The sequence below is a fragment of the Cygnus atratus genome, chromosome 3 (assembly GCF_013377495.2).
Source record: "Cygnus atratus isolate AKBS03 ecotype Queensland, Australia chromosome 3, CAtr_DNAZoo_HiC_assembly, whole genome shotgun sequence".
In the NCBI taxonomy this organism is placed as follows: Eukaryota; Metazoa; Chordata; class Aves; order Anseriformes; family Anatidae; genus Cygnus; species Cygnus atratus.
In genome coordinates, this window is record NC_066364.1 from 33,800,379 (window position 1) to 33,822,136 (window position 21,758).

At 43.3% G+C, this 21,758-nt stretch overlaps 1 protein-coding gene across 1 annotated transcript in view; it reads left to right on the forward strand.

The window, feature by feature from the left end:
- The first annotated feature begins 641 nt into the window (after positions 1-641).
- Positions 642-21,758, forward strand: part of MYO6 (myosin VI) — a 106,576-nt gene continuing 85,459 nt past the window's right edge. Inside the window, 1 exon segment of the mRNA XM_035543169.2 lies at positions 642-724. The gene's annotated coding sequence lies outside the window, so the exon portion shown is untranslated.

Sequence of the window (21,758 nt, forward strand, 5' to 3'; positions counted from 1 at the left end):
AAAAGGCTTTTCCAACCTTAATGATTCTGTGATATTAGGAGAAATTTCTTCACTGAAACAGTTGTGAACCAGCTGCCCAGGGAAGTGGTTGAGTCACCATCCCTGGAGGTCTCCCAAAAACGTAGATGTGGTGCTTAGGGACATGGTTTTGTGGTGGACTTGTCAATACTAGGTTAAAGGTTGGACCTGATGATCTTAGAGGACTTTTCCAGCATGAACGACTCAGGGCGGTTTTCATTAATCTCTAGCTTTCACGTTTTCTGCAGCAAGAGAGCCACCAAATACCACAAACCCTTCTTTACAAGGTAATGGTTAATTAACACAAGCCCAACACTCTACATAACTACAATGCTCCAAAAAAGAAAGAATAAAAAAGAAAAGGGAAAAAAAAAAAAGAACAAGACGCCCCTAGCAAAAGTCGGCGAAGCCCCGAGCCAGCCCCTGCGCGGCGTTTTGCAGCAGGCCGCAGGGGCCGCCTCAGCCCCCCCGCTGCGGGGCAGCTCGGGGGAAGGGCGGCAGGCCCGGGCTACCCTTCCTCCTCCTCCTCCTCTTCCTCCTCCTCCTCCTCCTCCTCCTCCTGCTGCCGTCCTCCCCCCGCCCAGGGCCGGCCCCGTGCCGCTGACGTGCCGTGCTGCCGGCCGGGCCGCGCCGGGCCGGGCCAGGCGGCGGTGGGGGCGGCGCAGAGCAGCGCGGCGGCGGCCGGGCGCGGAGCGGGGCGGCCGCGGCAAGTACCGAGGGAAGGGAAAAGGAGGCAGCGGGCGGCAGGGCACGGAGAGGGATCCTGAGGGGGTGGCGGCCCCGGGGGGGTTTGGTGGCTCGGCAGGGGGAGAGGGGAGCGGGGAGACCTCCCGGAGCCTCCCCCCTGAGCCCTGGCTATGGGGAGCTGGGTGCAGCCGGGCCTTCCTCGCCAGGTGCTGCCGCGGATCAAAGGGCTTCTCGTGGGCTCCCTTCCCTCTGTCCTAGCCGAAAGCAGGGCACGCCGGCATGGCATTGCACGCCGAAGTGTCATTTGAAATGTCATTGGATTTGTTTTTTTTTTTTTCTTCTAAGTATCGTCTTCTTTAAAATGCGCTGCGTGCTAAGTTACACCGAGCTTCATCCAAACTCCCCATTTGAAAACATTTCGGTGCCGGTAGGGCTGACCTTGCCAGGGAAATCAACTTCTTCACAGCCAGACCCGAACCACATCATCCCCCGGAGCACGTCGTCTGGTCGAGGTCCTTCAGCAGGCTGTGCTTTGCGGAAGCAGCGTGAGGACCTCAGGGCTCACCCCCTACCAAAACCCGATGTCTAATTCCTGCCATTCGCTTTCCTTGCTAAACAGGAAGACTCAAATGCGGCTTGCAATGCGTTGTTTGTGTTGTTGCTGCTTGCCTGGTACGCGGCAGCCGGATTCCTAACCAGCAAGCCCCATTGCCAGCTGTAAAAACGAAATAGCTAAATGAGGAGATTACAGGTTGCCTGGTTGTTACCTGTTATTTCATTTAAATATTGCTGATCGTCAGCCCTTTTCTGTAGAGGTGGAGGGAAGTAGCACGTCAGGACTTCAGCCTGGTTCCTGGAAGGAAGAGGAACTCTTTGGAGCCATCCCATTTCTCGCAGTTCGGTTGGCATGAGGAGGCGGCCGAGTGGCCTCTGGACTGGGTTAGCAGTCATCGGAGGGCAAAGGTTGGCCACGGCCTTCAGCATTCCTTCTCTTACAAAAGTGGCATATTAACAGGGGTAGAGATGGCCTCCTCATTTAAGATTAACCCACAGTTTTTGTTTTCAGGAGAGAGAAGAGTACTAGGGAAAAAAGCCTGAGAACTATAGAAATGATCGCAATTTTCCTTGTGCTAATTCTAAAAGTATAAACAAATGTTGTCTTGCAGTGTTTTCTTAAGTGCCATAAAGCTGTGCTCATGTACAAGTTAGATAAGGAGTGCACATTTTATAAAATAACTGCAAAGGAAAAAAAGACACAAGTTTGTTGCTGAGGTGGAGGAGTAAATATCAGAATTGTCACAGTAAAAGTTAGTAAAAACAACACTGCAGAGGCTTCAAAAATAGAAATTAGGGCTTAGACTGTATTTTTAGCAGATCTGTTTTTAGTGCGTGTAAGTTAATAAACTATTTAGTGGAAGTACAGTTATGCCTTTGTGAAACTATAAAGGCAGTAAAGTTTGCTGCAATGCCTGTTAGCTTCCTGAAGTAAAAAGCACCTCAGTATTAGCTCAGAAGTTGAATTAATTCCCCCACCCCCATATTTCCAGCCCGAGGGGGTGTTCGTGCATAATCTGTCCTAAGAACTGTGGCCCTCAGAATCTGGGGTCGCCACACGCTGGTGTGTGATGTTGGGTCAGATTTTGGACACATTAACCATGCTGTTCTCAGAACCAAGGTTTAGTCCTGTCTCCCTGTGCCTGGTCTGCGAAGGCAAAGAAGGTCTCGTGACTTCGTCTAACCTTCATACTCTCTTGGTGTTTAATGATGCTGGTCCGAGGAAAACTTTGGGGTTTTAGGGATTTTGATGGGGAAATGTGATAGATGACGGTGCAAGCGATGTGGCAGAGGTGAGAAGAGAATATTTTTTTTATTGATGCTTTCAGTACAAAATGTTGAAGCATGAGATTAAGCTGGCAGGTTCAAAACAAACAAAAGGGGTGTTTTTTACTTACCCAATGTGTAGCTACTTAAGCTTTGGAAATCCTTTCTGAAGAATGTGGATGCTGAAAGTTCAAAGGGACATAAAAAGCAGCCGGACAAATTCATGGCGGAAAAATCTCCTAAGCCTCCCATCTTATCTGCTGTAGCTCTGGGGTTTGCTGAGTTGAGGATGGAGCCAGGGAGAGTACCCTGGCAAAATACCCTCAGGTATTTACCAATTTTTTATATTCTAGGCATTCAGTACTGCAGGCAGCACACTGGAAGCAGCAGACCTGCTGTCTGATCCTGAACGTCTGCTTTTAGGGAAATTATTTGTTCATCTGAAGTATTTGGGAACAGCTGAGCTGAAGGGACCGGGCCTAGATTCAGCTTTGGGGTAGGGGATTGCTGTTGAGGAGTGGTTACATGTCGTCATCATCAAACGGGAAAGACAGCTCAGGCAGTGCCACGGGGCAGTTCTGGCACCGATGGGTCCGCCGTTGTTATCGACGTCCTTGTGCTCTGAATCAGCACGGGGTTTGAAGGGGACAGAAGAGGGGGTTGGAGCCTTATTCTTGATGCTGTTTTGGAGGACCAGAGGTTTTTGATAATTTCAATGTCTGTATTCAAGTACAAAATATTGTGTTTGGGAAGGAGATCCCGTAGTGCAGGCGGGTAAAGCCCACCTGGCAGCAGCACCGTGGAGATGGGTCTGAGGGCTCGGGGGGATGGCAGCAAGCAGTGGGGTGCAGTAACGTGAAAGCTTATCGTCTACCTTTTGGTTCTAGTGATGTCTGAGTTAACAGAATAATGTGTTTAGTTTTGGCTGCTGTCCTTTAGGAAAGATAAGTGCAAACTAGGGTCTGGAAGAAATTGTCATCAAGGTTTAGGAAGGGTTTGGAAAGCATGATCTGCAGAGGCCATGCATGTTTGGAAAGCATAGCCTACAAAGGCCAAGCAAGCTCAGTTCCAGCAGAAAGAGGTCGAGATCAGGGATAAGAAGATGCTACAACCTTAAAGTTAGTGAGTTTTTGTCCGTGTGTCAGTGATTGTATGAAAAAAGACGGAACTAGTCTGTACCGAGGATTTGATTTAGATAGTTACAGCGGTTGTGCTTCAGGAAAATCTGGGACAAACTGAGGTTGTGGAACCTCCCTTTTGGGAAGGTTTTTGAAAGTAGAATAGGACTTGTATTAAGGATGTATTAAAGACTTTCCTCACAACTCGTTCTTGTGCAGAGGTTTGGACTTGAGTTCTTCGGGTGCTGTCTGTATTCTGTCCTGAGCTTATGGAAAAAGTCATGTCAGTGCTCAAGAGAAATGCAATTTCTGTGTTATCGAGCTAGATTCTTTCAGTTATTTCTGGTGATCTGATGTTGCAGCTTAATGCATTTTGTTTAAAGCAGCGTCGAGGCAGAACGCATATTGCGGTGTTCAACAACAAAATGCTGTGGTTTAAGAGTGCAGCCTGTAATCCTGTAGGAAATGTAGGTTTAGGATCAGACTGTGATTTAAACCACAAAAGTCAGAGGGATAGAAACAGAGCCATTCGTCATCTACTGTAGTATATACTGTGTGCTGCTTCATAATCTGTGTCCAAAATTTGCAGTGTCTTTTGTTCTGAAACACTTTTAAAGAATTGCCAGTCTACAAGCCCAATTTAATTTTCTTTTAAAAACAGAGTACATTTGTTTAGGTACCCTCATTTTGGTTCTGCTTTTTAAACTATGCACGGACAGATAAAAATCGATCAGTGATGTACCATTGTAACACAGCATATCGCATACGTAGGTTTGTGCTCTGATGCTGTTTGGAATAGCAGTGGCTGAGACTTAAAGATGTATTTCTGCAGTATCGATGGGCACTAATAATAGAAAGAACAAGTGGAAAAATGCTGGTTTTGAATTGATGACTGTAAATGAAGTGTTGTGTTGTTGCTTTTTCCCCCTCGGAACAATCAGCTTTGCAAAGTTAAATGAGAAGTCTTCACAGTTTTTTCTAAGGTCTTGATGGCATGAAAAAGGCACATAAATCTGTGATCTCTTTAATCTCTGGTAGAATGATTTATGTAAGTAATGACCATGCATACTTATTAGGATGTATTTTATCAAAAAGAGCATACTAATTCTGTCTTTTGACAAGTTACTTTCTTGGAACACTAAAAAAAAACCAAACTGGTTTAGCCAAAGTGAGATCTGGCTTTTCTCTTGCAACATGCAAAAACAGAGCAGACCATGATGCAGCTGGTTTGGGCCAGCTGTGCCGCTGCGGTGTGTGTCACAGGTTGAAGACAAAGCCCGCTGCCACCTGTGGACCACTGTATGTGGCCTCGTGGAAGGCGGTGTGGTGTGGGAGCCCCTGCAGCATGCTCAGTTTTTCCTAGTGAGTGAGGGACAAGGGAATGAGTTGCAGCCTGGCTGTGTTTACCCCGCAGTCCCAGCACAGAGCGCAGCTCCTGCAGGCGTTGCAGCTGCTGTTGGTAGCACGGTGGTCGTATGGGCTGGTGTCCGCAGGTATCATCCAGGGTTTAGGTGAGTGAGTCTTCAGAGTCCTCAAGTCTTCAGCTGGAAGTCTGGGTGAACCCTGAACTCATTAAGTTATCAACAAAAGGCCTTTTTAACATCAAATAAAGCAAAACTTCTATTTGCTTTTCGAAGCAACGTTGCAGTTCGTGCAGTGAGCTTGCTGAATTAATTTTGCAAAGACAGATGGACAAATTCGTGATATTATTTACATGGTGGATAAATATTTAGTTTCCTGAAGGAATTTGCTTTCTCTGTAACTAACATCATTTAGCAGACTGATTTGACCTGTGGGTGAAAAAAAGAGAAACAGGGACTGTAACGAAGTCAGTGCTTCACAAAAATCTCTCTCATATCAGCTAGATTTGCGGCTGTATTGGTAGCAACAGCTTCCTGGATTAAATCTGAAGAATCCACAAAAATAGCTCTGAGAATTCCCATTATCATTTGTGAGAAAGTTTTGGTTATCTCAGGTTCCTTCCCAGTTGCTCCGAAACCTGACCAGAAGATGATATTATAACCGTGTTTCAGGAGAAATCTCTTACAGGGGGGCAGTGTCCCTCTCTGGTGTGACCCCGAGCAGAAGCGATGCAGGAGGCAGCTGCGCTGGGCAGCCGGTCGCTTACTGTGCCCGAGTCTGGGTGAGGACGCAGGGGACACGGTGCTTTTGAGTTGCCATCCGAGCTTTGTTGTGTCAAATTCATTCAAGCGCACCCCCTCTGTTCATCACACCCACTCTCCAGCAGCAGACATGGTAGCAAGAAAAATCTTTTGGGGGCAAAGTCTGGCCGCTTTGCTGCATCTTCGTTTTCTCAGCTGGGTGGCTGTTTGTGGGCACGCTGAAGCTGCCCCCTGTAGCCCTCTGCGCGTTTAAGAAGAGGCACTGAAGTGTTTTGAGAGGGGCACGTTCTGTAGCTGGTCTGTTAGGGCAAAGTTTAATGTATGCATTAACCTCCTCTGGTGTAGGCAGGTTCTGCTTCCGTGCTGCAAAGTTTCCAGGACGAGGATCAAAGCATTAGGGAATGAAAATACTAACAAATATTTTAATAACTTCAATTCTAATGATTCTCTAGGGTTGTAATTTTGTGAATAGCTGGGCCGATGCAATTGCTTGCCAGCCCCCCAAAAGCAGGAAATCTTCCCGCTGCCGTCCCCTCCCTGACCAGCAGCTCTGGTGTTCAGTGGGCTCCTCCACCGGTCTGTGCAAACTGCTGACTCTGCAGAAGGCAACAAAAACAATCTCTCTTCTCCATCTCCCCGCTGCAGAGGGATATAATGAGGTTTGGACCTTATACAGCTGGGCAGCAGGAATATGTAGCGAGGAACAGAAACACGGGGCGGAAGATGAGGGGTTTACCTGTTATACTACGTTATTGTTACTGGTTCAGCTTACGCCATCTCATGAAACCACTGCATATTTGCAGTCTTTTAAACCTGTATAGCCCTTTGTTGCCTTCACTACCCCTGTTGCAGAGAGGAAAGCAGAAATAAAGAGCATACGCAGGGATTTGCAGAGTTGGAACAACAGGACTGGAGGGGATTTTACAAGATCGTGAACTTCAGAGGGTCCTAAAATAACATGGAGCTTTATTACTGTATAAAGTTATCAGTACTTATTTTTAGTAGATGTGGTGATTTTGAGGGTGGAGGAGAGGAATTTTATTCTTACTGTTTCTTTTTTCCTTATTTTGGATCTTTTACAAAGGTAGGGAAACAGAGGAGATAAATCTTTGTCTAGTTTTTGTTATTTCTGCAGTGTTTTCCGATCATTGAAAGCCTTTCCTGTGCTCGTGCAGCTCGCCCTTTTAGCAGGTGTTCAGATCCACGAATGGCAGCATGTTGTATGTTCGTGCCGTGGTGCAAAGAGCGTTATTTATGTGGGTGCTGCAGGGATGACGCTGTGTTTCCGTCTCTTCCTCGTTGGTTTGCCTTTTGATGAGCAGTCTGCCAGGCCCATTTTCTCCTCCTCTTTTATTTTTTTCTTCTAAAAATAGACCTGCCAGCTGTGGATTCATTTGTGGGCATACATGTGCGTGTTTCGTCATCGCTTGATTGTCCTTATTTGCTTTTTGTTGCAAATAAGCTACTTTCGTTGAGACTTTAATGCTTTTACAGACTTCAGGAACTGATCTTCTCCTGGCCATGGGAAGAACGCTGTTTCAAATTTCTCAGCTCCCAGGAGACAGAAGAGAAATGGGCTCATTTGTCAGAGTTGTATTAAATCAGAATTGCTAAGAACAAAGCGTACAGGAGAATTGGAAGTTTCAGAGGTGGTGAAGTGATATTTGTCTTTAACGGCGATCCAACTAGAGCACTCTTGCATCTTCACAAGCATCTGAAATTAGTCACGGTCAGACGCACAATTTCAGATTATATGGACCTTGAGCTCGGGTCTGGTTCGCTGCAAGAGTGTCATAAATTAAAAATATTTTTTTTCAGCTGTTTGGAGATGTGTTCCCAGCTTTTGAAAGTAGTGTAACATCTCAGTATTTTCTAGGTCATTTATACAAGAACAAATTTTAAGCTTTGATTAGGGGAAGGACGCCCTTTCAAATATGTTTTCTATCATGTTCTGATGGTACAAAACAAATTTTGCTTGCTGTTTTGTGTTTGGCTTTGAAGTTCCACATCTTTCCAAGGAAAAAGATTATTTCTACCAACTTAGGGAGAGGAATCTTAAACATGAAGTTTCTTAGTCTGCTATCGTGCTGTACAAGTCATGTCTTGCTTGAAAGGTCAACACCCACAGAACATGTTTTTTGCAGTGCCATGGACTAAACAGCTGCTTTTCTTGGGGCTGCAGTGGTCTTTTTCTATTATAAATGAAGATACAGGCTTTCAATGTGGCATCTGATGCTATGGAGATTTGTGTATTACATGCTAAGTTACATGTAGGTATGTTCAACACCAAAGCAATAATGATAAATTAAAACAGTATTTTGGCCAGGTGCTCTTTCAATTTAAATCCTTACAGCTTTCCACCCTTTTTTTTTTTTCATGCATATACTTATTTACTAAGTATTGTATCAGATTTCTTGTAAATTGTAACAAAAAAAATAATGTTTTACAAGCCTGGGAAATCAACTTCTTTATTTGTGTTGATACAGAGTTGTGTGTCTGTTCATGTAGGCATCAGATTATCAGGGGTTTTAAGATATTAAACTGATTCATACACTTTTTTTTTTTTTAAATGCAGCTTCTGTTGCAAGCCCTTCTGTTACAGTCCTGGATCAATTCCTGAGCTCTTTAAAAGGAAAATTAATTTATGCCTTCAAAGAATGCAGTTCTATTGTTTCCTGACTTTTAATTTTTTCTTTTTAAGTAAAAAAAAAAAGATTGGGAATTCACGTGAGAAGTAAGTACAGGCTTGGAGTGCATCAGATGGCCGTGGAAATGTGTTTAATTTCGAACAAAACCAGCTATTACAGATTAGTTGTTTTCGGTATTAATCTTGGTTTCTTTATGAATCCCAGTGGGAGGGAAGAGGGTGAACAAAGCATACTTTATGTTACTGGCCTGTCTGCTGGGTGGCTGGGCTGGGTTAGTTCTAGTCAGGAGGTAGAAGCGGGGTAGAGGGGAACTAGCAGGAAGAGAAGGAAGGAGTCATTTGGGATCAGCTACCTCTGGACAAGCTTTTGAAAGCCGAGGGATGATGCCAAGGCAGGAGAGGCCTGGCACCTGAGGGAGTCGGAGGGACCCTGGCAGACTCAGAAGCAAACACTTGATCACGTTGAGACAAAATTGCCGGTTTGCCTCTTTGAAGGCATGAGGGGCAGCCCTCCTCACCACGCCCAGACTTCAAATTTGTGTTTTTAGCCCCGGCTGAAGGACAGCCTGACCCTGAGGCGTGCCGGCCCGCGGCCTGCTGCGGGGAGCCCCGCGGCCCACACCTCACAGCTCGGTCCGAGTGCGGCACCCCGCGGCAGCGGCGATTCTGCGGTCACATCTGAAGGTGTGCTGAGATGTGGTTAGTTGTCATCCCTGAAAGCCAACCAGCTCGTCTTTTCCTAGCAGCCTCTCTTCTCTCCATCAGTCATCTTTTTGGTAGCGGCCAAAAAGGTTTGGGAGGAGCCAGGTAAGACAGGAGTCTTCGGCAAAGGACCTGCCACTTCATCCAATGTACGTATTTTAAGGAGAAATTTGAACGATGAGGTATAGTGTGGCTTTGTTTTATTTAGTTTGCTTAGCTGCTCCATTTAAAATTCATATCCTACCTTTGTCATGAGAAAATCCTCATGTTCAGGCAAACCCACAGAAGCCTAGTAGTGGCAGATCTGTCAGTGAGGGAAGCACATCTATGGGATAAAAACAGGATTTTTTCAAGAACTTAGTTTTACTTTTTTTCAGGCCTTTGCTTAGGGATAAGCTGTCTAACTACAAGGCACCTGAAGATACAGGAGAACTGAGCTGGATATGAAATAGTAGCCACACTTGGAGGAAAAGCAGTTTTGTGTTGTGAGGAGTTAGCCTAATGATATTAGTAAACATATAAATGAAGTTCTGTGGTTGGGGCTTCATTTTTGAAGCTCCAGTCTTAGCAATCTTCAAGTTACTACTGTTGAAAAAAGTTGTTTTTTTTGTTTTGTTTTTTGTTTTTTCCTACCCCTTTTACTGCCACACCACTTCTCTTAAACATCTCCTGTAAAGGTTTGTATAATGCTGAACTTCTGAAAGCTTGTACCGGTGCCTAGGTGATTTAGAGAAACACACAACCTTCTATATCATTGCACTCTGCTGAGGTCTTCAGGTGTCATTCAATACTTACAGGAAGAAGGGACGTGAGAAGATGGAAGGGGTTTTTCAAGATCTTCCTCCAGCTGAGGGAGGTCCCAGGTGTCTCCCCAAAGGGCACCCACCCAACTGGAATGGCAGTGGCTTGGTGCGAAGCTCTGCTGCTCCAGGCTGTAGTGAGTCATACGTGGGATGCAGACCTTGGTTCTGTGATAGCTGATACTACATCTTTGCACTGCTGGCTGTAATGGCAGTCAAATTTTGACCCAGATGCATGTGATGGCATTTACTTGGAGTTCACCAGAGCGTAAAACATAATGAGAACTCCAGGATATGCTGTTAACGTGTCACCTGGATTGGGTTGCATTGTCTTAGCCATTGTCTACCCGGATCTCTCTGGCATTCAGGCTGCAGTGGAGGTGTGGTCTGAATCCTTGGTATTTCCAGCGCAGGTATTTGTGGGTGGCTTCCCAAGGTGGTTCCCTGTGAATCAGACTTCTGTTTTCAGGGACAGCTGCTGCCCTTAAAGAGGACCTGTGTAAATGCTATTCCCAGGACACCTGCTTTTTTTTTTCTTTCTGTTTTTCTTTACCTTGCTGCTTCCAGGATATCCTGCCTTTTGTGTTTCACAGCCTCCTGGAAACGAGGAGGATTTGCATGGCGTCAGTCCTACAAATGAGAATGCAGCTTCACAATCTCCCTGCTCATCGTGAACTACAGATACCAGGATAGATTGCAAATGGAGTTTGTCCGATACAGCAAGTAAAACTGGCCGCATCATTACAATTTTCAAAGAATAAAACAGATGCTGGGTTCTGTTTTCCTTTGCAACCAGGCTTGATGACTAGTGAGAAGTGTAGTGGAGAGACGCAGGTCAGGACAGATGGTGGAGGGAGAATTTAAGAATTGGAAGGAGAGTTTTCATCAAAATCCATCTCTTTCTCTACTCTGCCTTCCCTTGTTGAGGATGACCCATGTGGAAACACTAGTAAGCACTGAAGTGGCAATGGGTGTAATTACTTGGAAGCTGTCAACCTACAATTTCCCCTGTTCATCATCCTGAGGTTGGGAGAGTGATGTGGAGGTGACATTTACTGCATGGAACGCTCCTGTCACAGCAGGCTTTGCTCGTGCAGGCCAGGCACAGCCTGGGAAGCCTGGCAATGGAAAGTCCTTGCCCCAGTTTCAATCTACAGGATGGAGTATTTTTTTGTTGTTCTCGCAAGCCACTGAGGATTACGGTCTACTGGAGACTCCTTTGCCTACTCACAGTGGTCCTTGCACTGTATAATAACACACCGATCTTGTTCTGGGTTAGCAGAAGCACCTTCACCATACCAAGACATCCTAGCAAAGAAACCCCTATGCCTTTTGCTGCCTGAAATGTGTGTGGATTCACTAGATTCCTGAAGCACTGATGTTTTCTGGTTTGGGGAAAAATGGAAGGGACTCGGGTGGGGCAATACTGTTGTGTTGAGCTGAAGATCTACTTTGTAAGCTGATTTTAGCTGCAGCTTAACGCGTAAGTGGGGGGCAGTGTAGAGGAGAAGGGCTTGAGAAGAGGAGTAAGAACTAGAGGTACTAATGCTGAGTGGGGTGATGTAGGCAGAAGCAGTCACGCAGGGAAAACGTGGCTTGGCGCAGTGGCTTCACTGGGTTGCAGACGTGCTCAGTGAAGGAGGCTGGGAAGATGTGGTTCATCTTCCAGGTGGGCTCAGAGGCATGGAAGGGTGCAGGACCAGTGGAGATACCTCTGGCAAAACAGAGAGCTCCTGGCTTCGTGGCGTTCCCCAAAACCAAGAGCAGTCCAGAGCATTTCAAGCAGAATTTCTTACTGGGAAAAGTGTCACTCGATTTTCTAGGATGTGGCCCATTCTGCTGTCATGTTTTCTCTTAATTATCTTCAGGCATCCTGCCATTTACATATTTGTTGACTTAATTATAGCTGGCATTTAAACTATATTCTGTATTCTTATACAAGGGGGCAGATTGGGTGAAGCATTAGTCCTCTGCCCCGTGCTTCTCTTCTAGTATGTTTTTCAGTAAAAACTTAGTTCAAGAGGCTTATATGGGAAGACTTTCAGAGCTGTTAGATCACTTGCTGGGTGGTTCAGTATTCCTGCTTGAAGCCGCACCTGGTTTATTGTGGTTTGCTGTGATGGTATTACAGGACAATTTCTGAATGCATTTCCAGAATACTGTCAAAATGCTAAAAGCTTCCATATCAGAAGAGGATCACGACGCAGCACAGCTTGCCGGATGTCTGAAGAAATCAATTACTACAGCATCTAGTGAAAGTTGAATGACTTTTATGGAGCAGAAGCTGAAAAAAAACCCACATTATTTTTGCACAGCCTTTGAAATATACTTTTGTGTCTCCGTTGTATGTTTGAATTTTAACTTGAGCAAATTTTGCTAACTCTTCACTTCCTAATAATAATAAAATATAATCTGTTAACAGACCAGATGCAGTGGTATTTCTCTTCTAGCAAGATTAGTTTTGTATCCTTCACAGGTCATGAGACTGAGTGGTTAGCCAGCATGACTCACCGTTTTCACCCTTGTCTGTGAAAGGAGTATAGGAAAAGACTGTTGCTGGTTGTGCAGGCAATTGAGAAGGGATTTGATCAATTTCTTGTTTTCCTCGTTGTTTCCAAGTTATTGGAGTTGATTAAGAAACTTTTTTTTTTATAAGTCTGTCAGTGTAAACCATGATACTTCAGTGAGTTCTGTTTATTAGTTACTCAAATAAAGCAGAAACTCAGGAAGAATGAATTTCCTTTTAACAGAGCATCGACACTGAAATGCAATGGCAGGTTGATGGTTAATATTATTAATTTTCTTTCTCTGTAGTAAGAGCGGGTATCAGCTGCTTTTGTTTTTTGGAGGATACTGTAGCAAAAACGTACTCCAGGTTTAAATATAGTCTTCTGTAGTCTCGTACTTCCTTTAAATATCCTCTATTTTTTTAATAGAAATAATAAGATATATCTTCAGACCTTGTGTCCTTCAGTCAGTAGAAGGAAACATGTATGTCTCTATAATTGAAGACAGGTATGCTATGGTGAAGGGTGGAACATAAGTCTTTGCAAAGAGAGGTGGAGTCTCCAGTAACGTGGTGTGATGGGGATACTGATTCATTCGTTATTTGTTGATGTGTTTTCCAAAATGGGCCTGTGGGATGAGTGTGCGTGTTGTAATTTTTTTTTTTGTCCTTTGAACTGAGGATTTTGTCATTTGGCCAGATTTGTACTATCATTTTCCTCTTTTTGGATTCTGCTGTTCCTGGGTTCTTGCCTCAGATTGCTCTGAGGCTTTGTATAGGCCTCTGGAGCCTGAACGAACCCTGCATTTTCATCGTATTGTCGATCTCGGAGATTGGCTGTTCTGAGTTCCTCAGGAAGTGTCTGGCTTTCTTTAACCCTCTGAGTTTCCGTGGTACTACATCCCTATTCCATACATGACTTTTTCTTTTGCACTGTGCTTTGAATCTTTTCTAAAATGACCTTAGAAGATCTCTAATCATATAATGCTGTAAGACAACTATACTTAAAAGCTTTTAGTTTCCTAGTTCCCATGAATAATTCAAAACCAAAGCCTCTACACTGACAAAGACTTCTGCTCCAAAGAGGAAATAGCTCCAGTGGCTTCAGGAAATCTGTTAGGAATTTGGTATTAACCCGCCCTCTCCACTCCTCCAAAAGTGTGCTCAGATCCTAGAACAGTGCGAAAAAATATCCGTCATGAAAGGTCATTTGGAATATTTCTGTTCACAAGAAGGATTTTGAATTTGTCATATTTGACTTTAGCGTAGAATTCCCTGATGGCTGTAGGTTAAGCTCCCACAGTACTCAAGTTCTGGGTCACTGTACAAAGAAGATAGATTGACTATGTGCCTCTGTAACAGAGAGTATATTTGGTGTAATGTAGGAAGGGCTTGAAACATCCAGACCAGAGTTCCAAAAGAATGCTTAGGTGACCTTAAGTTGGAGCGCTGTAGGACAGAAGTCCATAAAGCTGAAGAGGATGCTGTGTAAAGCCCTGTGCAAGACAATTGTCAGGATTTTTTGTTGTGGGTTCACTGAGATAAGTTCCAGAAGATCACAGTCTCCTTCAGGAGCAGCGCAGTCTCCTCTCTGATCAATTTGTTTGATTTAGGCTTACGTTTCTCATCCTTTACAAACTAGCAGTATCTTCATTTTTGGGGAAAAATATCAGGGACTCTTTTGTGTTTTACTGTTCGTCACTCAGCAGTGAGGGTCTTGCTTGTAATTAGAATTGCATCACTTGAGTGCTTCTGTCATCAGAACTTCACGTGTCACTTCTAACTGTAGCCTAGATGTTTCGATCGACATTGTTGGTGTTCCTGAGTACTTGCAGTATCTGCAAATTCCTAAACCAGTCAGAAATCATCTCTCAAGTGATTCTGGCAAAAGGCACCAGCATTTATCTGTTGGCTGTGTCTGTATGTGTGCTTAAAATAAATAAAAAATAACTTTGCAGACTGGGTGTGAAGTCTTGTGAATCACCAACTGAGATATGTTGAACTAGGAAGAAGAAAAAACCTAGTCCTAATTTAAAAACTGCATTATTGTTGCAAGTAATTCTAGAAGAGATTTTTCCAAGTGATTCATAGCCATTGTGTTTAAAATAGTGTCTGTTTCTAGCCTGTGTGGCCTTGTTTTCCAGTGATTGCCTTTCCAGTGATTACAGCTTTTTCTGCTAGATTGAAGAATTCTGCAGTCTGTTTTCCATGCTGCACATATTTACTATGTGATGACGTGATCCTTATCCTTTTTTGTTAGGCAATGGGTTTGTTTAAAACTTTGTGGAATTTCTACTTAGCTGGTACTGGAGACACACAGGAAAGTTGTGAAGATGTGCAAAAAGAAAATGTGTAGCTTTTGCCTTGGAAGACCCATAGGGATGTGTCTTCAAACTTAAAAATTACCAATAATATATTTTTAAATGGGAAGGACTGGGAAGGATTTAAATGGAAGGATTATGAAACTAATCAGTTAATAGACAGGGCTAGAATGGGAGGAAGGCTTTAAAGGCATTGTTCTTGATCACAAAAGTTGTTTGAATTAAAAGAAAAAAGTATGGGAAGATTTAAGTTTCTTCGAAGCATGCTTAAGAATTATTTCACGTTATCCTCTTCTCTAATTGATTAACTGGATAATAGGTTTAAATGTCCCAAATGACAAAACCCATGGATTTTAGAGCAACTGATCTAAATTGATCTAATTAAGTTTGTTTTTTCCTCTTGTGTCACCTGTGTGAATCCTAATGTTGTATAGCAGGTTGAATTAAATTGAGTTGTGCCTGTTCCTTGGGAAAGGTGTTGAGAAAATCAGCAATTTCGTCAAGAAAGTTAATTAAATGAACGTACTAGGTGGGAATGGCTGGCGCATTACTGCTCCGCTTGCACCTGGTCCTTCTCGTGCCTTTAGGCAATTTGATTGCCTTTCTTGATAGCCTCAGCGCCAATTTTAACAACTTTGTTTTGTATTTGTAGACATGGTTTGAACCTGTCAAGTTCAGTAGCTGCTGAGTTTTTCTCTTAACCCTGATAATAATGATTCAGTTTTTTTAAGTCTAGATTTCCGGGCTCCCCGATGTGTCTGCTGGGTAGCTGAATTCTGTCAGAAATTTCACACCCGTGGGTTCTTTGGAGTACCTTTTTTCTTAATGCCTTTTTAGGGACTGCAAAACCAGCAGTTAAAAATAACTGGTCTAGGAGAGTGTTATTTAAATCCTAAAGGTCATATTGACCAAATCTCTCTGTGATCCACATTAAACATGCTACTTTTATATTTGAGGAATACAGTGTCAACCATCCTTGACCTCAGATAGCTGAGAGAAATACCAGTATTCAGTTCAGAAAGCTCTGCAAATGGAGTTTCTTTTACCTTGTTCGTTCTTCCCTTTGTGTTGCAAAAGTATGAGAACCAGAAATAGTTGGTAAATACTACGTGCATGTGCTTCTCTTTGAAATATTAGAAAAGGCGTCTTTATTCTCTGAAGCTAAAATTCATTTTTTCATCAAAATTCATTCAATTCATCAGAATTTTCTGTGAACATCTGAACTCCAGCTAAAGCCAGGTCACTCGGGCCATACTTGTACATATATGGAGAATTTTGCAAAATGCTACAGATAACATCACTTGGGGGAGGTAAGAAAACTTACCGACTTTTCAGAAGTATTGAATGAAATCTTCAAAATGATGAAAAAACATTAGTTTTAGAAAGGTTTGTTTTTAACCAGAATCGTTATAAAAATGCTCCTATTTAAGGTGTCAGATATTCATCATGCTCCTGCATCAACTATTTTTTTTTAGTGAAGGAAATGTCACATCTAAGAAAGGATTGTGTGCTAAAAATGAACAAAGTAAGCCTGCTTGAACTTTGAAGTGGAAGTGGACTTATTTCTGTATCTTGAAAAAGAGATACTTAGTCTGCATTCATTCTGTTTACCTGTGTCCTCCACACCTATCTGCATGGGATTTTCAAAATGTGGAGAACCAAAGCAATTTGCTGTTGCCTAAAGGAGGAGTTTCTGCTCTGGTCTTTGCCTTGTTGTGGTTATATTTGCTACTTTTATCTTGCGCTGGCAGCGGAGCTCATCCATCTTCTTTCTGAGCTGGGAGGAATTATTAAAATGGATTACACCATTTGCTTTGGTGGAGGTACGTTTCTGCTGCCTTGGTGCACTGTGGGCGAGGTCGCAGGAGCTCCAGCAGACTCTGGGGCTGATGCTGGGTAGGTGGAGAGAAGGGGACTGAAGTGAGTTTGTCCCTGGGGCGATGAGCTTTCGAATTACCTCACCGGTTCTTTGAAGCTCTTTCCCAAGTCACAAAATGTCCTGGGTAAGTCTTGGCATTTTCCTCGTTGATGGTGAGGAAGCATTACGTAGTGAGTAAGGAGTCTGAATCCTCCCAGGGGTGGTTTGGTTTTTTCTTTTCTTGTGTGTGTAGGTATCTGTAGTTTGTGGAGAGGACTGACAACAACTCACTGATCTTGGAAATGAGAATTTTAAATTTTCAAATGTGAGCCTTATATGCTCTCCTTGAGGGTAATTTTTAATAATTTTTAATAGTCATGTCTTCCAATGCATTTCAAAAACAATTTGGATTTACATTTTATTATATTTTGCCCATGAGTGAAATAAAAATTTACTTTCTATAATGTGGTTGAAGAACACGAGTGGAAATCCTGATACCTGCTTCTAAGCGCACAGCTGCAATGCTAGCTGTGCTTTTGCTCTCACAGCCCCATTGCAAATCTTGCCTGTCTGACAAGCAGAGGGAAGATTAATCTCCTCAGGAGAGAGGAATCTGTACCCCAGTTTTAGACAAAACACGGAGATTAAAGCTCTGCGCAGGCTGAATAAGCTCAAGCCTTTGTTTGGAGAAGCTGAGCGGTGTTATGTCCGAACATGAAGGAACAGGACTGCCTTGCATTCCTGCTGCCGCCGCCAGGCTTCATCCCTGGGGAGCGAGCTGAGCTGCAAGTTACCAGCTGAGCTACAGGTAGGCGATGTTTTGCTTCGAGGCCTGCTGTCAGAGTCCCTCGACAGCCGTACTTTCTAGGCTGCAGGGCACTGTCCCACCACCGTGGTGGTCAGGGGGGCACGATGCCCATGGGACAGGCTTGTGAGAGCTGACGGGTGGCTGCTCGCAGCCTAAAACTGAGCAGGTTGAGAGCTGCTGGATCATCTTGTGGCAGTGGAGAGAGAACTGAAGATGATTTTAATCATGCTTTGTGTTTGGAGAGCAAGATCCTGACAGTTACACATGGTCTGAAGGGGGGAAATCCATTTTGGCTGGTGCTTGAGCTCTGGCTTGTAGCAGAAGTGTGCATTTCAAATCCTGAACTTCAGAGCTCTAAAGTAAAATATTTGTGTTGTAGTAGGAATAGTGCCTCCTCAGGGAGGGAGCAAGGAAGAAGAACTCGGCTTACATTTAAAAAGAAAAAAAGAAGCTCAGAAATGCCATCTTTCCACTATTTGAAGCCTTTCATGGTGTTGAAGTAATGCTGTGTGACTGGTAGCTGTATGTTGTTTGTTCACTAATGCACTGTATTCAGAAATAAAGCTTAGATTCAAATTATGATAAAGTTGAAGATAAAATGCAGATAAATGAAGGGGAAAAAAAGCCCCAACCCAGCCCGTCACTATGGCAGAGCAACCATCTGCTCTTTCTGTCTTTTCCTGTGCCAGGAACCATTAGCACCTGGATGAAGGCTGATCAGAGGTGTGTCTGCATTCGTGTTCTAGTTCATCTCAGGAGCTTGCTCTTGAGGTCAACCTCCTGCTTGCCAGCACCCACGGCACTCCGGCTCCAGGCACACAAACGGGATTCCCCTTGGATGAAACTAAAGCGGGAAATGCTCCTTAGAAAAGCACATGATATTCCCCAGCTCTGAATTTGTGTTCACTCCAGGGGACGAGACGGGAGCTAGTAAAGCTGAGCAGAGTTAGTAAACCCCTCAAAATTCGTGCAGTGTAGATCCTATACCCTCAGCTCTGCTGTTTCACTGTACAGATCTGTTCCTGTTGTACTGCGCTATTTGCTAGCACAGAGGTATGCAATGAATTTAAATTTATCTTTTGGATTTATGTCAGGACAAATAAAGATTTGAAAGAATTCTCTAAATAATATGCCCTACATTCTTGAAATATGTCCTTTTATTGAGACAGTAGATATTCAAATATGCATTTTTTAAGAAAATGTAAATATCTATAATGATAATATGTATTTTCTATACATGTGTGTGTGTATATAACATTGACAATATAGGGCTTCTACAGATCTTGAGCTTGAAAGCATAAGTCTTTAATTTGTACTGCTGTGAAATGCGTGTCATTTAATTCAAAATAGTGCAAGGGCTATAAAGCAGCAAAATGGAAGAAAGATGTCACTCAGAGTTAAGAATAATACCTCTGTTTTGATTTTTCATTTTGTTCCTGAGATGAAAATTAATGTCATATCATCCTACCCCCACCTCAGGGTTAAATTCCTGGCTATTTGTTAAAGAAAGGAAAGTGAAATGAAGACTATAACCACTCACATAGTTGAAGGAAGAAAAGGGAAGGTGGTCGTGAGGAATACTTTTTATTTAGCAGAAGCCTGATTTCATTCTGTAGTTAGATTTACTACCCCCTTAAAAGTCTCAAACCATCACATTATCACAGGGTGGATGTTTTAGACGTCTGGATCAATGCTGCCCCACTTAATCTCAATGAAGATTGCGTTGGAGCAGGGCTTGGTGACCTGGTGTCTCATTTCCTAGGGAGTTTCCCAAGCTCTGGAGGTGTGTGCTCTTTGCATAAAATATGTTTCATAGCCTGAAATGTCGGCTCAGGTGTCATAGATAAATGCTCTAATCTTGGATCTGCAAAGTCAAATATAGAAGTAGCACTGGCAGCATTACAGTGATTATTCTTCTAGATTTTTTTCCAGCTATAATTGCTCAGGAAATTTTGAATTTGAAAGCACCTTAAGCGTGTTTTGTGGCCAAATTTACAGTCTGTCTAAAGGCTTTCCTTCATTCCACTTTTCGCCTTCTTGCCAAAATAAATAGGCCGATCTCAGCGTGTGGCCATAGTGGTTTGTCCTCTGCAGAAGCTTGTGCACAGAATTTGTAATTACACTTGAGGATTGGTCCTGGGAGCCATGATTCTGCATGTATTATTTTCAGTTTACTTTAATATTAGATTTCCTGAGATCACGTGTGCCTTTGCTTGCTTTAGTACATCTCCTGGCCTTAAGGATGACTCTCTTGGACATCAAGAGGCAGCACTTGCATTGCCTACAGCCACGGGCTGTACTTTGGGAAGCCTTAAAGCTACTGCAGATTGCTTCTGAAAGATGAGTGTTTTCAAAGCCCGGTCTCCTCTATAGATTTTGTGACACAAACGGACAAGGAATCATGGTTTTTGTGATAAAACTGGTTGTTAATTTTTGATCACTGTTGACTTGAGCAGAATCTTTGGCGCAGAGATGCAATTTCTTGCAGCGTTCATGTTAAATTAATAAATAGCATTTTATACGTGGCAGGGGCGGGGACTGGAGCTCTGATGATGTATTTGAGGTTTTAAAATCAGTCAGTAAAATACACCTGGACTTTGACCTCGGTCTTCTACCTTACGCCGCCCAACCACTCTGTGAACAAGAAGTGAGCACAACGTCCTGGAGCTGGGTTTCTTGTGACCTGTGGCCTGTAACAGTACAGAGCTGTGGAGCTGCATCGGAGCCCCAGAGACACTGAGCCGGCGGTAAGAAGAGCAGTCTGGCCAGTAGGAGTATGTTTGTCTCACCCTGTGGCAAACCTGGAGCCAAAATCAGCTGCGGGACTGTAATCTGCGTGGCGCTTTACCAAAGTCTGGGGGAGCCCAGGACTTCCTCAACCCCTGCAGAAAATTAGCGTTCCACCAGAAGTCAGAGAGCTGTGGTGTGTGCAAAAGAAGGGAAAGGAGCAAACGAGAGAATTCAGCTGTGGTCAGGATGTGGCTAATGCGGAAATTGTTATGGTCTGCAGTTCTCCCTGCTGCCAAGATCCTGCTGGTACCAGTAGGAGATTTTGTCTGATTTGTTGCTATTCGGATGCCCACAGTCTTTGCAGCACTGTGGCTTCTCTGAAAATATGAACTCTTCTAGATAGTACAACAGGTAATTAAAGGTTATTTCAGATAGGTTTTATTCTTAAAACATACATTGCACATCTTTTTTTGAGATTGAGGTAAATAATTGTGCCATTATTGTCTTGCACTGAAATTACTGTTTGTATGCTCATGCCTCATAAGAAGGGATCTGAAACTAATAATATTCCTAAGAAAACTGATAGGTTTACTGACAAAATGTTCTGTTCTGTTTCGCTTTCTCCGTGTAGCTTTGCTGTTGGTAAGACTATTAAATTGTTCTGATGCTCTTTTATGTAAAGAGAAAGCTTTCAGTCTCATCCCTCAGAACTACTTTATCAATGACATTGTTGAGCTTGGCAGTAGATTTTTCTGTCAAGGTCGAGAGATTGAGTAGAATTGAACAAGAATCTTTTTTTTTTTTTTTCACTTAACTGTTTCTGAAGGGGGATTTCTCCTGAGTTCACTGTGATCTGCAGAAGATAGTTGTTTCTGCCTATCACCTATAAAATACAGCCAGGCTTTTTGTAGGGTGTACAAGCTGATATGGAAAAATGGAAAAGGAGGTTAAAGCTGTCCCTGTGAGTGTTTTTAGGAGTTAATACTGCCTGTGAAAGCATTAAGACTTCTACGCAACTCCATTTTGACTCTGGTTTTTTTTGGTAGTGTTTGGCAATGTTTTCCTATTGCTGGACTTTAAAACAAATTATAATGCAAATATGTTTCTGGTTTAGTCCTGTTATTTACATACATGTGCATACGTATTTATCAAACCAATAAAACTCCCTGCAGGTTGCCTTCTTGCTTATCTCTGTAGGGACTTATTTGCCGTTCTGCACTGCGGAGAGAGGGCGACACAGCTAAAGTTCAAAACGCGACAAGACGAATGGGTCGAGGGAAGCAAGGGAAGCAGTCCGAGCTGCGTCTTGCTGCAGTGTGTGACCGCTCACTCCATGGGCTGTGTTATTAATGGGGTTAAGGTTACAGTTGGGCACTCGACTTTCTCTGTTGACATCAAAGGGTTGCCTGGACTTCAAGGATTGAGGGTGACTCATCTGACAGGATAAAACGTGTGATATTGTCACTAGTTGGGTGCAGGTTTTCTTCTTCAAATGTATTTTTGTAAGAAAGTAATTAAATCATGGAGAGATTATTATTATTATTATTATTAATTTTTTATTTTTTGTATGAACTGGCGAATTACCAAGAATTCAAAAGCACTCAAAAGTATTTTATCAA